This window comes from Hylobates moloch, unplaced genomic scaffold, assembly GCF_009828535.3.
Source record: "Hylobates moloch isolate HMO894 unplaced genomic scaffold, HMol_V3 SCAFFOLD_12, whole genome shotgun sequence".
Lineage (NCBI taxonomy): Eukaryota > Metazoa > Chordata > Mammalia > Primates > Hylobatidae > Hylobates > Hylobates moloch.
The window spans coordinates 57029994-57042669 of record NW_026652287.1 but is presented as its reverse complement, the minus strand read 5'-3'; the positions used below and the strand labels follow the sequence as shown (position 1 = coordinate 57042669).

The following is a 12676-nucleotide window of genomic DNA, read 5'->3' as shown; positions in this document are numbered from 1 at the left end:
TGAGGAAATTACAGTGTAATTGCCAGAGTGTCATAAATAACCTATCAAATTCTGATAGTTAAGTGTAAAAATGACTGTAAATTTACTAACAGAGGACATTTCTGAGAATTGAGGAATCAAATGGTATCTCTGGTGTGAATATATGGAGCACTAGCTTATGAGTAAATTAAAGCTTATCTGATAGTAATCTATAGCTAACACTTAAAACAAAAGATATATTGAATAACTACTACGTGCAGGGTATTAATAGTACTTATGGTTGGGCTTCTCCTTCTTCTTTAGAAAATCTGTTCACTTTAGGTAATGGCTTTATGTTTTAAGTTGGTAAGAATACATAATTTGTGTAAAAATCTGTTTTTTCTTCAATATGCAATTCTTTTTCTATTTTTAATTTTTCTAATGGTAAAAAAATGATTATTGTAGAAAATATTCAAAGTACAGGCAGACACATACAGAATCAGAAACAAAATTACTCACTGTTCAGTCATTTCTAGTCCACCCCTGGTAGCATTCTAGTGTATGGAGTCGTCTTGCCTTCTCTAGTGCCCCCAAAGGCTTGTCTGTACCCTTCAAGTATGGATAAGTTCAGTGGCTTTGCCTGTTTATTGCAGTTACTGCTTTCATGTACTCAAGGACTTATCATTAGACAATGAGGTCTTTCTTTCTTACAGCTTTATCTATGTGTTTGCCTTCTGTTTTATAATGAAAGTCAAGTGAGTTCTTTAGTTTTCTGATATTCCAGGTTTTTGTAAGCCCACTCAGAGGCTTGGCCTGTATTACTGATTTGATTAAGATTTATGGAGAGCTAATGGTTTTTGTTGATTAATGAAATAGACTGTTTTTTCCTGTAGCTAAACTGTCATAAGTCAGTTTGTCAGATTTTAAGTCATTCTTTCTACGAGAATATTAAAATTAGGTAATCTTGAGAACTGCTTAGGTTTATTCAAATGTAATTTATATTAGAATCATAGAATCTCAGATACTTAAGTTTCCTTCTACAGCACCCATGCAGTTAGAAAAAAGCTTAAGAGAGCCGAATGCTTTAAAGCCCTTTGACCCAGCTGTAGGTCCTTAGGATTATTTTTTAACTTTCATGGCACCTTTGTATGTGAATTTTGTGCTGGACTGGTCTGAGACGGCTGATAGAGTAGTCTTGCTAATATGCGGACACATTGGGAAGTTGTTATTGTTAAAAATTTGATGCCCTGGTTTAAACAGGATATGTGGGGAGATCGACTTTATTTAAATGCATCTGGGTTGACTGGTCTCATTATCATTTCAAGCCCCTTGCACTACAGAAATGTGTTCTACATTTTTGTATTTGGACATTTTTCCCTCACCCACCTTAAATGTTTCTGTTCTCTTCCTTAGGATATGGTCTACCAATTGATATTGTGATAGAAAAGAGGGAAAAAGGTGACACTTCTGTGGACTGCATGAATGAGGATATTAACATCTCAGATTTGTTCAGCATGGTGTTGTAAAAGAAATCTTAAGTAAGTATCTGACTGTTTGGTGTATTTACTTATTCTAGGCTTTGAAGGAAAACTTTACTTTCTGTGGAAGATAGAATTTAATGAAATGCCACTGTTGAGTACAGGAATACCTAGTTGTATTGTGCTTCACAGATATTGAATGTTTTATACAATGAAGGTTTGTGGTAACCCTGCTTCAAGTAAGTCTACTTGGCCTCATTTTTCCAATAACTGATGCTCACTTTATGCCTTTATGTGACATTTTGGTAATTCTCACAATATTTCAAACATTTTTATTATTATTACATTTGTTATGCTGATCTGTGACCAGTGGTCTTTGATATTACCACTGTAATTGTTTTGGGGTGACGTGAACTGCATCACCATAGAAAATGGTGAACTTAGTAAAGTTGTGTGTGTTCTGACTGTTCCAACAATCAGCCATGCTCCCTTCTCTCTCCCTCTTCTTGGGCTTCTCTATTCTGAGACAAAGCAATATTGAAAGGAGACCAATTAATAACCTTACAATGGCATCTATGTGTTCAAGTGAAAAGAAGAGTTGCATGTCTGTCATGTTAAACAAAGTCTAGAAATGATTAAGCCTAGTGAGAAAGGCACGTCAAAAGCCAAACACATGAATAAGAAAGCAAAACAGCCTTCTTACTAATATGGAGAAAGTTTTAGTCGTCAGGATACAAGATTAAATCAACTACAACATTCCCTTAAGCATAAGCGTACACAGCAAGGTCCTAACTCTTTTTAATTCTGTGAAGGCTGAGAGAGTCAAGAGAGCTACAGAAGAAAAAGTTGGCTAGCAGAGGTTGGTCCATGAGGTTTAAGGAAAGAAGCCATCCCCATAACATAAAAGTGCAAGGTGAAGCAGCAGTTTCAATTGTAGAAGCTGCGGAACGCTATCCAGAAGAGCTAGCTGAAATCACTGATGAAGGTGGCTACAACTGAACAGCAGATTTTCAGTGTAGATGAAAAGGCCTTCTATTGGAAGAAGATGCATCTAGGACTTTTCATAACTAGAGAAAAGTCATTAGTTGGCTTCAAAGCTTCAAAAGACAGGCCAGCTCTCTTACTGGTGACTTTAAGTTGAATCAGTGCTCATTCACAATTCTGAAAATCTTAGGGCCCTTAAGAATTACACTATATCTATTCCGCCTGTGCTCCAGAAATGAAACAATAAAGCCTGGGTGGTAGCAAATCCGTTTATTGCATTGTTTGCTGAATATTTCAAGCCCACTGTTGAGACGTACTGCTCAGAAAAAAAAAATCCTGCCAAAATATTATTGCTTACTGAACAATGCACCTGGTCACCTGAGAGCTCTGACGGAAATGTGCAAGGAGATTAATGTTCTTTTCGTGCTAACGCAACATCCATTCTGCAGCCCATGGATCAAGGAGTAATTTTGACTTTCAAGTCTTAATATTTAAGAAATAGACTTCATAAACTATAGCTTCAATTGATAGTGATTTCTCTGATGGATCTGGGCAAAGTCAATTGAAAACCTTCTGGGAAGGATTCACCACTTAGATGTCATTAAGAACATTCAAGACTCATGAGAGGAGGTCAGAATGTCAACATTAACATGAGTTTGAGAGAATTTGATTCCAACACTCCCAAACTCTTTGAGGGTCAAGACGTCAGTGGAGGAAGTAACTGCAGATGAGTGGAAATAGTAAGAGAATTAGAAGTGGAGCCTGGTGATGAGACTGAGTTGCTACAATCTTATGACAAAACTTGAACAGGTGAGGAGTTGCTTCTTACAGATGAGCAAAGAAGATGATTTCTTGAGATGGAATCTACTCCTGGTAAAGAGAATGAATATTGTTGAAATGACAACAAAGGATTTAGAATAGTACATCAAGGTAGTTGATAAAGCAGAGGAAGGCTTTGCGATGATCAACTCCTATTTTGAAAAACATTCTTCTGTGAGTAAAATGCTACCATAACATCGCATTACATGGTACTGAGAAATCTTTTATGAAAGGAGGGGTCAATGTGGCAAACTGTTTGTCTTATTTTAAGAAATTGCCACAGCCACCCCAACCTTCAGCAACCACTATCCTGATCAGTCAGCAGCTGTCAGCGTTGAGGCAAGACCCTCCACCAGCAAAAAAGTTCATGATTTGCTGAAGGTCGGATGAACCTTAGTATGTTTTAACAAAATAAAGTATTTTTAAATTAAGGTTTGTACTTTTTTTAAAAAAACATAGTGCTTTTGTACACTTAGACTACAATATTATATAAACATAACTTTTTTTTTTTTTTTTTTTTTTTTTTTCGAGAGAGGGTCTTGCTCTGTCAACCAGGCTGGAGAGCAGTGGTGCAGTCCTAGCTCACTACAGCCTCAATCTCCTGGGGTCAAGTGATCCTTCCGCCTCAGCCTTTTGAGTAACTGAGACTACAGGCATGTACCACCACACCAGGCTAATATTTTTATTTCTTTCTAGAGATAGGGTCTCACTATGTAGCCAGGCTGGTCTCAAATTCCTGGGCTTAAGGAATCCTTCTGCCTTGTTCTTTCATAAAAATAACTTTTATATGCATTAAGAAACCAAAAAATTGGTGTGACTCATTCTATTGCAATATTTGCTTTATTGCAGTGGTCTGGAAACTACACTACAATATTTCCAAGGTATGCCTGTACGTGGAAGGCTGATTATTTATTTATGTACACAGCATGACAACTTAGGAATCTTACCCTGAAGTAAAAAATAGTTCCGCCTGTTCTTGAAAATGTGTTAGTTTAATATTAATTTCTTCTCAGTGCAGTCATCTTTTTCTTTTAATACTTTCCAGCGTGGTGGTCTGTATTCATTGTTTTCAGTTTAGCACTAGACTGAAACTGGCTGTCTTCACATTGCAGTAGTATTTGTTTCCTAAGATCTGTGTCTTCTTTCTTGAATAAGATCTTTTTTTTCCCAAGATACTGAGCAAAGTTGCTCTCTGACATTCTTTTGTGGTAGTGGAAAGTACTTTTGCATTTCTGAGGTCAAGTCATTTTTTTTTAAGAATGTGGCTTTTAGATTTTAGAAAATAACTCAAAATGGTCATTGTTTTGTATTTTATGAATTTCTAATTCAAGTTTAAATGGAAGCTATTAAATATTTAGACTATATCTAATGTCAGCTCCAGACTGTCCCTGATACTGGAAAAGGTACATTACTTCTTAAAGCAGTCAGCTATATGTTTTCATCACAGGCACTCACCATAAGGAGACCCCATCAGAAAATTGTGCTGCCATGTGAAGTAGCATGAGGCACAGCACGCACATCAGTAGAATTTTTAATGAAGAACTTGGATTTACACGGTGACAAGATATGATGAGCTCTTTTTGGGAAATAGTTTGAGTTTAAGTTGTAAATAAATATATAAAATATGAGACCAAGATATAAGTGCAGACTCCTATTCTCTTTCTTCAAAGAAGTTCAGACATTTATATCTACTAAGTCATGCAAGCTCAATTGTACAAGGTTCTTATGTAGCATTTTCAAAACATAGATTAGTAAGAAAAATAATAAATCTCACAATTTACTGTAACTTTCAGAGAATTTTAGACTCTTAAAATTATAACTTTGTAAAGAATTTTGTAACAGTCAAAGCTCAGTTGCTTTTATTTAATTACTTTTTATTTTGAGGTAATTATAGATTCACTACTGTTGTAAGAGATAACACAGAGAGATCCCGTATGTACACTCTTTACCAGTTTGGCCCAGTGATGACATCTTATGAAACCACAGTATTGTAGCACAGCCAGAGTGCTGACATTCAGTTAGGCTGAGAAGCACGTCCGTCACCACAGCGATTCCTCCGGTTGCCCTTTTATAGCCACACTCACTTACTTTCCTCTCCCATCAGTCTCTTCCTTAACTGCTGGCAAACCTTAATCTGTTTTCCGTTTCTATTATTTCATCATTTCAAAAAAGTTTTTAAAATGAAATCACATTGCTTTTGGGATATGACCTGTGGGATTGGCATTTTTCACTTAACACAATTCTCTGGAGCCTCATCCCAGTTGCTGTATGTACCAGTAATTTGTTCCTTTTTATTGTTGGGTAGTAGTCCAATGTGTGGTGGTTCTATAGTTTGTTTATTCACCCACTGGAGGACATCAAGATTATTTTCAGTTTTTGCCTATTGTCACTAAAGCTGCTATAAGCATTTGTGTACAGATTTTGCTGACAATATACTTTTTATTTCTTAGGGGTAAATGCCCAGGAATACAATTGTAGGTCCTATGGCAGTTGCATGTTTAGTTTTTTAAGGAAACTGCCAGACTGTTCTCCAGAGTGGTTGTACAATTTTCGGTTCCCACTAGCAATGTTTGAGTGATCCAGTTTCTTCATATCCTGAAAGCATTTGGTGTTTTCACTATTTTTTGTTTTAGCCATTCTGATAGTTGTGTAGTACTGTCTAACTGTGGTTTTAATTATTTCCGTAGTGGTTAACGGTGTTGAACATTTTTTCATAAGCTTATTTGCCATTCTTCTATCCTCTTTAGTGAGATGTCTATTTGTGACTTTTGCCTATTTTCTAATTGGATTGTTTGTCCTTTTTTACTGTAGTTTTGCGAGTTCTATATATATTCTAGACACTAGTCCTTTGCCAGGTATGTGGTTTGCGGATACTTTCTGCTGCGCTGTAGCTAGTCTTTTTATCTTCTTAATATGGGCTTTTACAGAGCAAAGTTTTTATTTTTTTATGAAGTCCAATTCATCAATTTTTCCTTTTATGGATTGAGCTTTTCAGTGTTAAGTTTAAGAACTCTTTGCCTAGCTGTAGATTTCCAAATATTTTCTCCTGTTTTTTTCTAAAATTTTTATAGTTTTACATTTTATATAAAGTTGTAATCCAGTTCTTAGTTAATTTTGCTGTAAGATGTGAGGTTTAGGTCAAGGTTCATTTTTTTGCCTGTGGATGTCCAGTTGCTCCTTTACCATTTCTTGAAAAGACTGTCCTTCCTCCAATAAGTTGGTTTTACATTTTTTTCAAATATTGTTTGGGCATATTTGTATAGGTCTATTTCTGTGTTCTCTATTCTGTTTCACTGATCAGTGTCCTGTTTCTTCACTAATACCTGTAGCTGTATTTACGTCTTGAAATCAAATAGAGTCATTTCTCCCACTTGGTTTCAATGAAAATTGTTTCAGCTACCCAAGTTCTTTGCCTTTCAATATAAATTTTAGAATAATTTTATATCCATAAGAAATCATGCTGAAATTTTGAAAGGAATTTTAATAAACTCGTATGTAAACTTGGGAAGAATTGACATCTCTATTATGTTGAGTCTTCCAATCTGTGAACATATTTCTCTGTTTATTTAGATCTTTGATTTCTTTCATCAACATTATGTAGTCTTCAGCATAAAATTGTTGTTTGTGTTTTGTATTTCTTTTTCAACTTTATTTTAGATTCATGAGGTACATGTGCAGGTTCATTACATGGGTAAATTTTATGTCACTGGGGTTTGATGTGCAAATGATTTAGCCACTCAAGTAGTGAGCACAGTACCCAATAGGTAGTTTTTTGACCTTTATCCACCTCCCACTCTCCCCGCTAAAGTAGGTTCTGTTGTCTGTTATTCTCATCTTTGTGTCCATGTGTACTGAGTACTTAGCTCCCATCTATAAGTGAGAACATGCAGTATTTGGTTTTCTGTTCCAGTGTTAATTTGCTTAGGATAATGACCTCCATTTGCATCCATGTTGCTTCAAGGGACATGAATTTTTTATGTCTGGCTAGTATTCCACGGTATATATTTACCACATTTTCTTTATCCAGTCCACGCTTGATGGGCATCTAGGTTGTTTCCATGTCTTTGCTATTGTGACTAGTGCTGCGATGAACATATGAGTTTGTGTGTCTTTTTGGTAGAATGATTTATATTCCTTTGAGTATATATCCAGTAATAAGATTGTTAGGTCAAATGGTAGTTGCGTTTTAAGTTCACTGAAAAATCTTGAAACTGCTTTCCATAATGGCTGAATTAATTTACAGTACCACCAAGAATGTTTAAGCATGCCCTTTTCTGTAACTTCACCAACATCTGCTATTTTTTGACTTTAATTATGGCCATTCTGACTGGTATGAGATGGTATCTCATTGTGGCTTTTATTTGCATTTCTCTAATGATTACTGATATTGAGCATTTTTTCATATGCTTGTTGGCCATGTGTATATCTTCTTTTCAGAAGTGTCTATGTCCGCTGCCCATTTTTAAATGGGTTTGTTTGTTTTTTGCCTGGTTTTTTTTCTTATTGATTCTAGCCATTAAGACTTTTGTCAGATGCATAGCTTACAAATATTTACTCTCATTCTGTAGGTTGTTTACTCTGCTGATACTCTGCAGTAGCTCTTTAGTTTTTCTTCTAGGGTTTTTATACTTTTGGATCTTACTTTTAAGTCTTTAATCCATTTTCAGTTTATTTTTTAATATGGTGAAAGGAAGAGGTTCAGTTTCAATCTTCTGCATATGGCTAGCCAGTTATCCCAGCACCACTCACTGAATAGGGAGCTTTTTCTCCATTGCTTGTTATTATTAGGTTGTCATACTATATTTTTAAGTTCAATGTTCATATGTTTATTGCTAGTATATAGAAATATAATTGATTTCTGTATGTTCATTTTGTATTTTGTGACCTTGCTGAACGTTACCTATTAGTTATAAAAGTGTTTTTGTAGATTCCTTGGGATTTTCTATGTAGACAATCATGTTATCTGTAAGTATCAAAAGTTGTTTTTTTTTTTTTTTTTCTGATTAGTATGCTTTTCTTTTTTTTTTTTTTTTTTTTAATTTCTTGCCTTATTGCACTGGCTAGAACTTCTAGCACTATTTTGAATAAGAGTAGATAACTTTATTTTTCATGTTATGGGGAGTGTATTCAATATTTCATCATTAAGAATGAGGTTAACTAGGTTTTTATGGATATTCTTTATCAAGTTTTTTAATGGATATTCTTTATCAAGTTCTTTATCAAGTATTTTTCTGCATTTCCTGAGATGATCACTGATTTTTATTATTAGAAAAAAAAAATGATGGGTTATACTGGTTGACTTTCAAATTTTGAACCAGCCTTGCCTCAATGGCATAAATCCCACTTTGCCGTAGTGTATAATCTTTTTATATTTTGATGAATTGTACTTGCTAATGTTTTGTGAGGAAATTTTGCATCTATATTCATAAAGAATATTCATCTGTAGTTTTGGTTTTTTTGTACTCCTGTCTTTGTCTGGTTTGGGTATCACTAATATTAGCTTCATAAAATGAAGAACTCTGAAGTATTTTTTTTCTCTTTTATTTTCTAGAAGAGATTTTGTAGAATTACTGTTACTTCTTTAAATGTTTAATAGATTTCTCCAATGAAACCATCTGGGCCAGGAGATTTATCTTTTGGAATTTTTAAAATTATGAATTCAATTTTCTTAATAGGTAAAGAGCTATTCGAATGACCTATTTTATATAGAGTAAATTTTGGTAGTTTTTGCTTTTAGCAATGTTGGACCATTTCTTCTAAGTTGTCAAATTTACATATATTGAATTTTTTGTAGTATTTCCTTATTCTTTTGATGTCGGCAAGGTCTGTAGTGATAATCTCTGTTTTGTAATCTATACTGGTAGTTCGTTTGTTCTCTCTCTTTTAAGAACCAACCCTGTTTCACTGATGTTTAAAAATTGTTCTGTTTTCAATTTCCTTGGTTTTTGTTGTTTTTCTGATTTCATTCCTTCTGCTTGTTTTGGGTTTGTTTTGCTTTTTCTATGTTTTCCACATGAAAGCATAGTTTACTGATCTGAGACTTTTCCTCTTTTCTAATGTGCGCACTTAGTGTTAACAAACTTCTCTCTCAGCATTACTTTCGCTGTGTTCCACAAATTTTTATATTTTGTATTTTCATTCTTTGACCCATGCAGAATTTAGAAGTGTTAGTTTCTAAGTATTGGGAGTTTTACTGTTATCTTTTTGTTGATTCCTAGTTTGATTCCATGGTTTTAAGAAAACACCGTGTATGATTTCAATGTTTTGAAATTTTTTGAGGTTTGTTTCATGGCCTAAGATGTGGTCTGTCTTGTTATGTGTAAAGTAGCCCTATGAAAAGAATATGTATTCTGCTGTTGTTGGGTATTTCATCCCATAAATGTCAACTAGGTCAAATTGGTTGGTGGTATTATTGAGTTTTTCTGTATTCTTTCTGATTTTCTGTTTAGTAATTCTGTCAATTTTTGAGATAGGGTTGCTAAAATCTCTAAGCACAAGTATGGATATGTTTGTCTTTTCAGTTCTGTTAGTTTTTGCTTCAAGTTTTTGCAGTTCTGTTATTTGTTGTATGCCCATTTAGGATTGTTGTCATTTTGGTGAAACATATTTCTCATTATATAATGTTATTATCTGTCTCTGGTAATTTTGTTTGCTGCAAAGTCTACCTTATCTGACATTAATATAACCACACTTGCCTTCCCTTGATTAATGTTTGCATGATATATCTTTTTGCACTATTTTACTTTCAACTTGCCTATATTATTCTGTTTAAATTTGGCTGTAGACAGCATATAGTTGAGTCATGTCTTTAATCCACTTTGCCAATCTGTGTCTTTTAATGTCTTTAGACCATTTACATTTAATTATTGATGTTTAGTTGTTAGTCTATTTTATTTGTTGTTTTCTGTTTGTTCTGCTTTTTTTTATTTCTTGCTTTACATTTTTCTGCCATCCTGTGGATTACCTGAGCAGTTTTCATAGTTTTATTTGTTTTTGAATATATCTTTTAGTATAGCTATTTTTTAGTGATTGCTTCAGGTAATATATGTACATAGCCTCACAGTTGACTGGTGTCTTCATTCACCGGTTCAAGTGAAGTAGAGAAACTCTGCTTTTCTTTACATCTCTTGTGGACCGCCTGATTCTGTCGCTGAACGGGGCACCACTATGTAACCTGCATGGACCTGGGGGACGAAACAAAGCCTGGCAAACGTGGGAATAAAAGACAAGAGACGAAAGAGTATATTTGGAAGAAGGGGTCAGGGAGTACCTTGCGTCTAGTGGACAAGGGCCCTGAGCTTTACACCGTCTTCCGTATTTATTAGGCAAAAGAGATAGTGAGAAGGGAGATGGAAGAAGGGGTCAGCTGCCTGGTCCAGAGTAGGCTTGCAAGAATGCAGTCTTTGAACAACATGCTGTAGATGTCACAGTAGATAACCTCAGCACCAGGGAGTGATGGCCTCCAGCAAACCTTCTGTCAGCAGGAGCAGTCGTGAGTTTGCCCACATCCTGCCTTCATGAAAAACAGTTTGTTGTTTGATCGTATAGCCTCCAGAGGAATGCTGAGTTGGTCACGTCCCACGAGCCTTCGGCTCCCTGCAATTTCTTTTTCTTCTTTTTGTAATTGTCTTAAATATCTCCTTTATGTACATCTAGAACCACATTAGACGATACTAATATTTTCATTTCAAATTTCAAACGTAATTTAAACTCAAGAGGAGAAGCAAAGCCTATTTACCAGTATTTTTGCTTGCTTTTGCTCCTTTTTCCTTTCTGATGTTCCAAGATTCCCTCTTTTATTATTTCTCCTTTGTTCAGAGAACTTTCTTTACCCATTCCATTAGAGTAGATCTACTGGTTGCTAATTATCTTAGTTTCTCTTCTTCTCAGAATGTTTTGATTCCTTCATTCCTGAAGAATATCTTTATTGGGTATAGGATTCTGGATTGACAGTTCTTTTCTTTCCACCCTTAAATAATACTGGGCCTCTTTTGTCTGGCATCCATGGTTTCTGATGCTGTCAATCACAATTTCTCTCCAATGGCTAAGGTGTAAAATTTTGACTGATGCTTTCAATATTTTTTTTTGTTTTTGCCATTAGCTTTCAGTAATTTAATTATGATATATCTTTTCATGGATTTATTTGAGTTTTTCCTGTGTGGAGTTTGCTCAGCTTCTTGACTCTGTGGGCTTATTGTGTCTTACCAAATATGGGAGCTTTTAGTCATTATTTCCTCAATTACCTTTTCAGCCTCACCTTCTTTCTCCTCTCCTTCCAGGTCTGTAGTGACACAAATATTGGATCTTTTCTTATAGTCCAGTAGGTCCTTGAAGCTCTGTTTACATTTATTTTTCAGTTTAATTTCTCTCTATTGTTCAGATAGGATAATTTTTCTTGTTCTATCTTTCCATGCACTGTTTCTTTCCTCTGTTCTTTTCATTCTGCTGTTGAACTTATCATTGAGCTATTTATTTTAATTCTTCAGTTCTAAAATTTTTATTTTTGTGATATATATATATATATATATATATATATATATATATACCATGAAATACTACTCAGAAAATAATGAACTATGAAAAATAAATACTGTCTTTTGCAGCAACTTAGATCAAACTGGAGGCCATTATTCTACAGGAAGTAACTCAGGAGTGGAAAATCAAATAATACATGTTGTCACTTACAAGTGGGAGCTAAGCTTTAGGTGTACAAAGGCTTACAAACTAGTATCACAAACATTGGAGGCTCAGAATAGGCAAGGTTAGAAGGAGGGTGAAGGATGAAAAACCACCTGTTGGGTACAATGTGTACTATTTGGGTGATGGATATTCTAAAATCTCAGACTCTCCACCACTCTATAATTCATCCTGTAACCAAAAAGCATGTGTACTCTGTATTAGGATGTTCTCGCACTGCTATAAAGAAATATGTGAGGCTGGGTAGTTTATAGGAATAGGGGTTTAATTGGCTAATGGTTCTGCAGGCTATATAGGAAGCATGGTGGCATCTGCTTCTAGGGAGGTCTCAGGAAGCTTACTATTATGGCAGAAGGTAGATGGGGAGCTGGCACATTGCGGCTCCTGGCTGGACCAGGAGCAAGAGAGATAGAGGGGTCGCAGGTGTCATACACTTTTAAATGACCAGATCTCACAATATCTCACTCACTATCATGAAGACAGCATCAGGCCATGAGGGAACTGCCCCCATCATTCAAAAACTTCCCACCAGGCCCCACCTTCAGCACTGGGAATTACAATTCAACATGAGATTTGGGCAGGGAAAAATGTATATCCAAACTATATCATTCTGCCCCGGACCCTCCCAAATCTCGCGTCTCTCTCACATTGCAAAATACAATCATGCCTTCCCAATAGTCCCCTAAAGTCTTAACTCATTCCAGCATTAATTCAAAAGTTTAAGGTTCAAAATCTCATCT

The 12676-nt window shown here is 35.2% G+C and overlaps 1 pseudogene; it reads left to right on the top strand.

The window, feature by feature from the left end:
• LOC116478816 (SHC SH2 domain-binding protein 1-like) overlaps nt 1-12676 on the top strand; it is a 44117-nt pseudogene that overhangs the window by 22143 nt on the left and 9298 nt on the right.